This window comes from Trachymyrmex septentrionalis, unplaced genomic scaffold, assembly GCF_001594115.1.
Source record: "Trachymyrmex septentrionalis isolate Tsep2-gDNA-1 unplaced genomic scaffold, Tsep1.0 scaffold8, whole genome shotgun sequence".
NCBI classification, from domain to species: domain Eukaryota; kingdom Metazoa; phylum Arthropoda; class Insecta; order Hymenoptera; family Formicidae; genus Trachymyrmex; species Trachymyrmex septentrionalis.
In genome coordinates this window covers 3,890,462-3,900,753 of record NW_017305987.1, presented here as the reverse complement: position 1 = coordinate 3,900,753, position 10,292 = coordinate 3,890,462, and the positions used below count along the sequence as shown (strand labels likewise).

The 10,292-nt window shown below is 39.5% G+C and overlaps 2 protein-coding genes across 2 annotated transcripts in view; one reads left to right on the top strand and one right to left on the bottom strand.

Moving 5' to 3' along the window:
• Window positions 1–8,953, bottom strand: part of LOC108754463 (glucose transporter type 1) — a 42,262-nt gene extending 33,309 nt beyond the window's left edge. The window contains exon 1 of the mRNA XM_018496736.1: window positions 8,590–8,953. The gene's annotated coding sequence lies outside the window, so the exon portion shown is untranslated. The remainder of the gene's footprint in view (window positions 1–8,589) is intronic.
• The window catches only part of LOC108754468 (methylosome protein 50-like), a 55,753-nt gene that overhangs the window by 30,886 nt on the left and 14,575 nt on the right, over window positions 1–10,292 (top strand). The gene's annotated exons all lie outside the window — the stretch shown is intronic.

Below are 10,292 nucleotides of genomic sequence, written 5' to 3'. Positions count from 1 at the left end.
AAAAAAAAAAAAAAAAAAAAAAAAAAAAAAAAAAAAAAAAAAAAAAACTGCAGTCGATTTTCTATAATATATTGATTTTTATTATCAACTGATTTTGTATGATATGTGATAATTTTTGAACCATTTAATGGTGGATTATACTAATTAAATGTATTTTTTTTTTGTTTAATTTGTCGATGAATAATTTTTGTACCCTTTTCACTCGTACCTTTTATAAAATTTTTGCTAAATGTAAAATATAAAAGTAACAACGAGATAACGTGAAAACTACTCTTTGTTGCTCGAAGGGTGGGGTTTTTGACACGTCATAACAAAATTTGCATAAAAATATAAAAATGTAAACATTTTTACTGTTTAAGATAAGATATTATAATAGTACACAAAAAGGTTTCACTGAAGTATTTAAAAATATAGCTAGATCTAAAAATAATTTTGCTTAACCATATCAAAATAATGATACGGAAGATGCTCAAACTGCTAGAATGGCAAAACTTCTTGCAGCATTACTCATTATGCTTGAAACTTCTATGTAAATACTTTGATAATTCAACAAAATTAATTTTAGATCTACGTCTAGCAAAATTTTTAGATACTTCAGCAAAATCTTCCTTTCCGTGTATTCATACATTGATGGAAGGACTATCTAATCTTCAACATGCACATGTAGAATTCCACAAGCAGAAAACTTAATTATTATATCTGATGCTGATAACGTAAAAATATAATATCGTATTTATTGTACTGTGATTCGTTTCCCGAAACACGCATGCTGGAATAGAAGCAATAATAACATAATCCGTTGAGTTAAAGAACTCAATAATTTGAAATTATTTTAATAAAATAATTTATTATTTTTAACGTCCATCTGTGTCAAAATGTAAATCAATTTATTTCTGTGGTTTTTTAAAATAAGCAGCGTCCATACTAAACGTATGCATTTAGTAAATAATAAACTAAATTGGAGTCTAATTTAATACAACTTTCTTGAGTTAATTAACTCAAGTTGTTTTAGTCAAATTAATGACATATTAGAAATAATGTAGAAGGGTAGAAATAATGTTGAGATCTATAGATAAAATTAACTCAAATGAGTACAATTTGACATTATAAATTTTTAAATGCAAAGAGTTAAAAAAGTACACGTAATATTATTTCTTTAAAATTGTTTTCCTTTTTTAGAACATAACTGGTTTAACGAATTAAATAGATTTCCTTCCAAGACATTTCTTACATGTTGCAAATGAGCGTAAATCAGTTTTCAATGTGATTCCTGAGTTTATTTAATCAAGCATTTTTTAATCAAGCACGTTTTAATCAGGGACATTTTTCGTAAATTAGTTTTCAATGTGACTCCTGCGCTCATTTAATTAAGCATTTTTTGCGAGTTGTCGCATGAAAAGCTCGTTGTCGCTCGTTGATGCGATGCAACTCCTAACTGTACTGAACTGAAATTCATTTAAATTTCTCTCTTTCTCAACAAGAATTTTCGTTTTTTTTGATTGTCTGAGTACGCTGTGAGAATTTCACTGCGTATGTTATGTATAGCCTGTACAATCATTATGTACGCGTCGTAATGTTGATTTTTCATGCGCTCTATCTCTATAGACATCAGTTCTATAGACGGTATTACTACATAAATTAGTTTCGTTTTTATGGATTTCATGCGGAAATCTAGACGCATTGATACAAAATTTTACTGAGTACATTATTGTCTCTCTGTTAAAATTATGTAAGAGAAGAATTTTGTTCTCATTAACAGAAAAGTAGACAAAAATCAGCATATTTAATGTCAATTGGATGAAGATATTTCTCTATTCGTTAAACACAATGAAGCAGTTTCAACATCAATATTTCTTAAGAAGAAATACTCCGGCAAATTGGAATGAATTTTTTAAGGAGGATCATTTTTGAGCTGTTAAAACTTTATGCAAACTTCATTAAAATTGTATTATTAAATATCTTAGTGAATAAACTCGAAATTAAATTACATTAAAATCTACTTGAAATTGGACTGGGAATAAAATCTTCTAGTTTATTTAAGTATCTTGAATTTAATTTGTGAAAGGCTCTTTATATTTTTAATGGGCTATAATTTTTATCTGTTAAGGAACAATCTATTAAATATACTTTAAATTGATTTGCGTTGATTACGATAAACTATTCCTTAATATGTAAAATTATAAAAAGATCCACATTCATTTTAGACATCTTGTGTAGAAAAAAGGCCTTCCGACACAGCGGTTTAAAATAAAGTCCCTTACTCACGCTTCGATTGGCTATATACAGTTCAGATCGGTACTTATACTGTAATGACCTTAACGAACCTCATTCCGAGCGTGCCTCGTAAATGTCACGAGTATTAATTCATCCGCATTGGATGCAGCGTATCATAAAAAGAAAAGAATGTTACTTCTTTTCTTCTCACAACCGCAAGCTTCGGCGAAATTTAATAATCGCTCGTTACCGAAGACGGCAGGAAACGTCTACGATCATCTTGGAAGAAAATGCGATGTTATAAGGGATAAAAATTTACGTTCGTACGCGAACGCGTACACAGTTGGAAAATTTGCGTTAAATTGAACACATTTTACGTCTCCCAAACTGTCCACCCAAAGGACCCCGCCACTAATTACATAGAAAATTGAGTCCTGATAAAGTGAATTAGTTTTCACATCATATAATGTAGCTTATAATGTATTGAACAAAAGATAGCTCATTAATGGATAGTTTTTGAACCATATGGTGTATCAAAAATGTGAAACTTGTGCTCATCTTTCCAATTAGTCTTTTTAAGTTAGTTTAACGCAAGACGTGTTAACATGTTTCAATTTTAACATTTATAATATGTTAATTAAATTAACACATTTAAGTCACTTATTTTAAAATTCGCGTTTTAAAATACACAAATTTTATATCGATGAATAAAATGCATAAATTTTATTTGTTCATTGATTCGTAAATTATGTGATTTCAATATTAACAGATGTTCAATATCAATTTAACCCAAAAGATTCAAATAACACAATAATACTATGTTAAATCAACAAAACTCGGATGTGTTATAAGACCAATACAAAAGTTTTAGCAAGAGCTGATTTTAACACAAATACAAAATGTGTTTTGTTGCATAAGGGGAAAAAGCTCCTAGCGAAACGTTGGTTTGGCGTATCGCTGCGGAGATTCTCGCAATGTATCTTCGGCCACGACAAGTTTTAGCCGCGGATTCGCGAAGTTCGCGGCGCGAGACGCGACGGAGGACATCTTCTGCTTTTGACGAACGTACGACCTACTTGCCCCTCGCGGTTTACCCCCTGGATCATCCCTAAAGCCCAAACTTTTCATTCCCGCGACACTCCGCATACACGACGATGTAAATTTCGCGTCTTCGTTCTTTATGCGCTTTTTCCCCTCGCTACTCGATCCTTAATGTACATCTCGCCCTGAGCATAACGCGATCCAATACTTTTTTTTAAATTATAATTTGAATAGTAAAATTTATTTACTAATTTAATAATGAAATGTTATCTCTCCTTTCCCTCTTTTATAACGCTCACACGAAATATTAACATTAAAAAGAATAGAATTTTGGAAGAGGGATAGAGAGTCCCCTCTTTTTCGTGTAAATGTATAATTTTTATTGTACACGCGATGTGAACAGAATGCAGAAGGTAATTTTTATTTAGGCAAGAAAGTCGGGCAACGGATTAATCTCCCTCTCGAAGCAATTTTTACGAAATGGTTCTTCCGCTACTACCGTTTTCTGTCGCCGATCCTTAATGCACACACCACACGCGATAAGTGCTAATTGATCCTGCTGCAATAATTTCGTAGAAAAATACAGCGCACTACGAATTGCATCATAATCTCGAAAACGATCGCATCCTAAAAAAGCATCCAAACGGAGTAAAAGTCATCAAAATGATGTCAAAATGGTCACTAAAAGTTCTCACTTTTCAATCGTGTATGGTTCATTTTAATATCAATTTGCCGCGATTTGCTTGGGGCATAATTTTTTCAAGCAGAATATCAAATCACGTCAAACGATAACGCCAAAATGATGTTAAAATAAATCGTAATTGATTGGAGAGAGACTTTTATCCTCATTTAACTTTAATTTTGGTTTAATTTACTTTTTTTTACCTTTTCCTAATTATAGAAATTAGAAAAGGATAGAATAAATTAAATTGAGATTAAAGTTTTTATCTACACTGTTAGATATCAAAGGAGCGATGATAACCCAATCCTTTGAGTTAAATAATATTTTGCAACTTTTATCTTCCATGTGTGTCAAGATATAAATTAAAATCCATTTCTGTGATTAGTTTTAAAATAAACGTCGTCCAGATTAACATACGCATTTGATAAATAATAAACTAAATTTGAGTAATTTCAAATTTAATATATTTTCTTGAATCCGAATTGTTTAACTCCAATTGTGTTATAAAAAGCGAATAAAGTGTTACAATAAACTAAACTTTTTCCCTCAACTAAATTATTTTATTTCATCAGCCAAGGATTTGTTTGCTCATATCTAAACGAAAGATTAATTGATTCAACTAAATGGAATTCTCAGTGCATTAGTAATCATTTTAGAGCCGTTTTGATGTCATGATGACTAGTGTTCTGCTTGAGTTCTGCTTGTATTTGATTCAAGATTTGCCCTAGTCTCTGTTACACAGTGCATTAAGGGATACGTTACGTTGATGCATACGTAATGCATTAATACGTTTGTGAAGATGCATGTGCATCTATAGACGCGCCGTATAATCTCGTATCGACGAACGAAAGCCAGTGTGTTATACGGTATTCCAGTGACCCATCTCGAGTCGCGCGACAGAACCGCTAACATGACTAACGAGATTAACGTCCCGTGCGTCATTAGCTTATTCGGAATGTCCCTTAGATATCATCATTTCGTTTTGCCCCATTACGGAGGATACGCCCGGGAAAGCGTGTCACAGATATGCGATCCTTTTGCTAACTTATCAGTAGGAAGGTTCTTCCGAATGGCACGTACCGCAAATAAAATAAGGAGTGAAAACTCTTTACGGGAAGCTAAATGAATAATTTTCCAGAAAGTCTTCCCGGTGGGGAAGAGGGTAACCGAGCAAGAAGTTGTTATGCATTTTTTAAAGCGTATGAGCGGCTACATATCTTCAGAGATACTTGCGGAATGAATACGCCCCTTTTGGAGCAGGCGAAATATTTTCATGAGTACCTTTAAAAATGGACGAACGTTTCTCCGAGATAAATTCTACAAGGCTTATTTTAACAAATAATAGTTTTGAAGCTCGAGTTATTAATTTTCGTACGACGGAAAATTAGCCTAAAATTAGCGGAAAGTGAATGCGAGCGTCATTCTCCGTGACATTTATTAGTTCATATAATATCGTTTAATTTAAGATTCGTCAAATTTTCGTTTTATTCAAATTCATTTCTTTCTTCATTTTAACAGAATCCTGATTTGCAGCGCGCGATTTGCGATGTCAAATGTTAAAAATAACGTTGAAAGCGATGACCTCTCTCGACTTTGCTAAAAAAAAAAACTGACAAATTGCTAATTGTGAAATCAAATATTTTACGAGGCTTTTTTAACAAATATGATAGCATTAATTTTCATAGACGGTCTAAAATCAGCGAATACATAGCGTTACTTTTTATGAAATTTTATTTATCGTTTAAGTTGTGATCGATTTTTTTTTTATTTTATTGAAATCCTGATTTGCGGCGCATTTCGTGATATCGAATGTCGAAATTTAGAACGTTGAAAGTGATGATCTCTCTCGATATTTTCGTTAAAGACAAATTGGCAAACGTTTCTGAAATAAACTAGCTTTTTTAACGGATATAGCTTTGGAAAGTATTAATTTTCACATGACAGATATTCTAAAATCAGCGGAAAGCGAATACCGCATAGCATTGTCACTCGTGAAATGAAATTTATTCATCGTTTAATTTATATAAGATTCGTCGTTTAAGTTAAAATGGATTTTTATTTTAGCAGGATTCTAATTTGATGCGCGTTCCGTGATATCGAGTGTCAAAATTTTGAACGTTGAAAGTGATAATTTCCCTCGACATTTTCGCTAAAGACATATTAGCAAAAGTTTCTGAAGTAAATTATTCTGTAAATTTTTTTTTAGCAGATATATAACTTTGAAAAGTGTTAATTTTCACACGTTCTTCCTTGTGAAACCTTATTTATCGATGAATTTAAGATTCGTCGTTCGAGTTATGATGGATTTTTATTTTAGCAAAAATCCTGATTTGCAGCGCGTTTCGTGATATCGAATGTCAAAATTTAGAACGTCGAAAGCGATGACCTCCCACGACATTTTCGCTAAGGAGAAATTAACTCCGGCCAGGAGCTGCGTTATATATCGATTGTCTGCCAATTCTAGGACATTTTATAGATCCACCCATGAAATAAGAATCGCTCTGATACGATCATTAGCCGGAATCATTAGAACTAACGGGTTGCCCGAGCCGCGCGGGTTAAAAATGAATCCTCGCACCTGGGCGAGTACACTACGGCGAGCCGTTGCGAAATTTCGAGATTTCTTCGTACATTCCCGAATCTCATTAAGCAACATCGGAGGGAGTCACGCGAGCGAGGAGAACGTGATTCGGGGGGGCTTCGAACGAGAATTCGAACGCGGTGTAGAGGCCTCGAAGTCGCGACGTGCCGCGCCGGGTGGAGTTCCTCGGCACTGCAATGTTGGAACGCAACGTATCCGGGTAACGCGATCGTCGGCGTTTATTCCACAGGAAGTGGCTTCCCTACGCACGAGGAAACCTCCAAGTCATTTTCTCGTACGCGATATAATGCACCCCGATAATACATCGGATATTTCAGGGACAGCTCCTCCGACAAATTTAGAATCGCCTTTCCTTGGCGGAGTTATTTCTTTACAGAATAACAGCCGTTATTCTTTACAGAATAATATGTGAGATAAAAGTAATTATAAGATAATATTTTGTTAGATAAAATTCATGTCTAGATTTCAAGTGAAACAGAAGTGATAGCAGATATTAAAGTGACACGTGAAGTGTTTAATTATCCAATTTTTAAGCTTTGGTAATTAATTTTATATCAGTCCAATGTACCAATTTTGTCGAGAATAAATGTTACATACATATATAATAAATTTTGTTAAAAATAAATGTGTTATATATAAATCAAACGATATGACATTCGGATAGCAATTAAAGATAACACGTCAAATGTTTAATTATCCAATTTTCCTCTTTGGTAATTAATTTTGTATCAGTCCTGTACCAATTTTGTTGGGAAATAAATATTATACGTATAGAGCAATGATATTTTTTGTACGTCACTCTGTATGTAACCAACAACTACACAAGTTTTATATTACCCAGAATTAATGTGTACATAGAATAAATCTTGTAGTTATTGCAATTATAAAATTGCTTATTCAACTATGTACATTAATTCTACGTATAAAACGTCACGTATCGCCTATAATACCTATTATAGGTGCTACCATTATGTCTTTTTCTCTGTAATTGAATCGACGATGGACATACGATTACTTATTTGTGCCATCGCGATAGAAAACCTCCTCACTTCGAGATGATTTACACTTACATTTACTTTGTGCAGGCAAAGAATAAATTTTACGTAACAAACGCGATCAATCTATTTTTACTCTTGCAATCGCACGGAATGAACGGAAAAATCTGCATTGCACGGAAAGATCGCCGTTGTGAACTCGAGTAGCGGGATCGAAAGGATACGATCGAGAGGATACCTTCGACAAATTCGGGGAGGGGGTAAAAAAAACCGGAAAAAGAAAGGAAAAATGCAAGAAAGTGCGGGAGGGGTAGCGAGGGTGCGTTCGCGTTCACCGTTCGTTCGTTCGTCCGCCCGTCCGCGAGTCGAACGTAACCCTCGATGGCTCGCTCGCTCGAGTCGACTCGAACGCGCTCGAACGAGGGTAGGGTCGAGCCAGCAACCCCTCGCGTATTTTCCCTTCGACGACTGGCGAACTCCGTCCAGCGCTCACGTTACCCCGAGCACGGGTGCACGAAGGCACAGATCTCGCCGTTCTCCTAGGCCGATCTTTGCGAGCGCCGCACGACGTTGCGGACGTCTTGTATTATCGATTGACGAAAGTTACGTGGAGGGACTCGCCGCCGGGGCACGACGATCGTGACGTGAGCGAGCGAGCTGGGGCGAGAAGAGAAAAGAAAAGAAAAAAAAGAAAAAGAAAGAAAAGGAAGAAAGATCGGAGAAGCGAGCGAGCGAGCGAGCGAGCGAAGAAATTCAACCCTCGCGCTCCCGCTACCCTCTTCCTTTCCTCTTCGCTCTAATACACGCCGTTCTCTATACGCTGCTTCTTTTCCCTCCCTCACGATCCCCATTGTGCTCCGTTTTAGATCATCGTTGAGAACGAACGAAAGGAACAAACGCACCCCCGTTCCTCGATGTAGAACTCCCGATGTAGAGGGATTTGATATCACAAAAAAGGGGCGAGAAAAGCCAAAAAAAAAAAAAAAAAAAAACACGAAGAGACACGCGAAGAGACAGATGATGATGATGATGACGATGGGGATGATCGCACTCACCCTCACGGGGTTAGACCGTCGCGGTGGAAGCCTCGTTGGCAGCACGGACGACGAACATGCTCGCGTCGGAAACGGCAGTAGTGGCAGTGGCGGGACTGGCGGTGGCACCCACGATGACGGCGGCGGCGGCGGCGGCGGCGGCAGCGGCGGTGGCGGCGACGGTGGCAGTTACGACGACGTCGACGACGCTGGCCAAAACGGAGAACGCGACGACGGTGGCGGCGGTGGCGGCGACCGCACCACGAGCGACGACGACGTTAGCGTTAGCGCGAACTGGCGATGACGGCGACGACGACGATGACGACGACGATAACGATGACGATGATGATGATGACGACGACGACGAGTAGTCACTTCCCACCTCCGTACAATCCGGGGAGGGCACCATCTCCTCCTCGCCTGTGCGATCGCGTGCACACCCGACGACGACGACATCGACGTCTGCACTACTGCTGCTGCTGCTGCTGCTGCTACTGCTACTACTGCTGATCTGTGCGACGTCGACCACCACGCTATGACACCACCGTGGTCGCGCTACCACACCGAGTAACATCGTCGCAGTGTCATCGTCGTCGCGCCCCTCGGCGTGCGCCCCGTTTTTCGCGTGTTGCTGGCCGATACTGCTGGCTGGCGCTCGATCGTACCCACCGTGTGCGTGCGCGATGGGGGTGGGCGCGAAAGGAAAAAAAAAAGGAAAAAAGGGTCGGACGAACGCACAGGACGCACGCACTCTTTCGTCGCTCTCTTCCTCTCTCCCTTTCTCCCTCTTTCTCTCCCTCGCTCTCTCTCTCTCTCTCTCTCTCTCTCTCTCTCTCTTTCTCTCTCTCTCCCTCTGTCTCGCGGCGATTACACGCACGAGGACCCGAGAAGACGGTGCTCGTCCCCCGATCGACTGCACGACACCGATGCCCGCTGATGCCAGGAGACGCCCCAACGCGGGGCACCCAGTTCGACGTATGGCGAGCGACGGCTCACCCCGCGATCCGCGTCTCTGCTCGGCCCGACTCGCGCAGTGCCGTAACTGCCAGGCGGGAGTGCGGGAGGCCACCCGCCGTGGTGCCCATTCGGGGGAGGGGGGGGGTGGTTGGGCGCGCACCTCCTTCCCCTCTCGCGACCTTATCTCTTAACCCTTCCTCCGGTGTGCCGCACCCGCGCGATGTCGTCCTGTACAACCCTTGAAAAAAAAAAAAAAACAAAAACGTTCTATATCCCACGCGGTCCTTTGATGACTATCGATCTTTCTTCATCCGGTCTCTTCTTTCTTTCTCTCTTTCCTCCTCCGTCGCGAAATCCGCGATTGAAGATTATTGATTTCACGTTGAATCGAACTGAAGGCGAGTGACGATCTCGCGGTTCGTCGCGCGAATTTCCGCCACGTTCGCACGTTGGTGATTCAACCGGTGATTTCCCGTATTCAGAGACTTTTTTCTAAACTGTTCCGCGCGAGGAAAGGCGAGGGTAGTTTTAGTCGCGGGCACCGCGGGCCCTTCGGGGTGACCTGGAGCCGTCGGGCACTCAGCGGCAAGGCGGGGGGCTAAGGAAACCCTTGAAATCAATAGCCAGCCGCTACTGCCGCCGCCACCCTGATCAGGCTGCTCTGCGCTGTATCCATTGCTCCGCCGCCACCGCCACCACCGCCGCCACCACCGTCATCGTCGCCGCCACCATCACCGCCGCCACCTCCTCCTCCTCCTCCTCCTTCT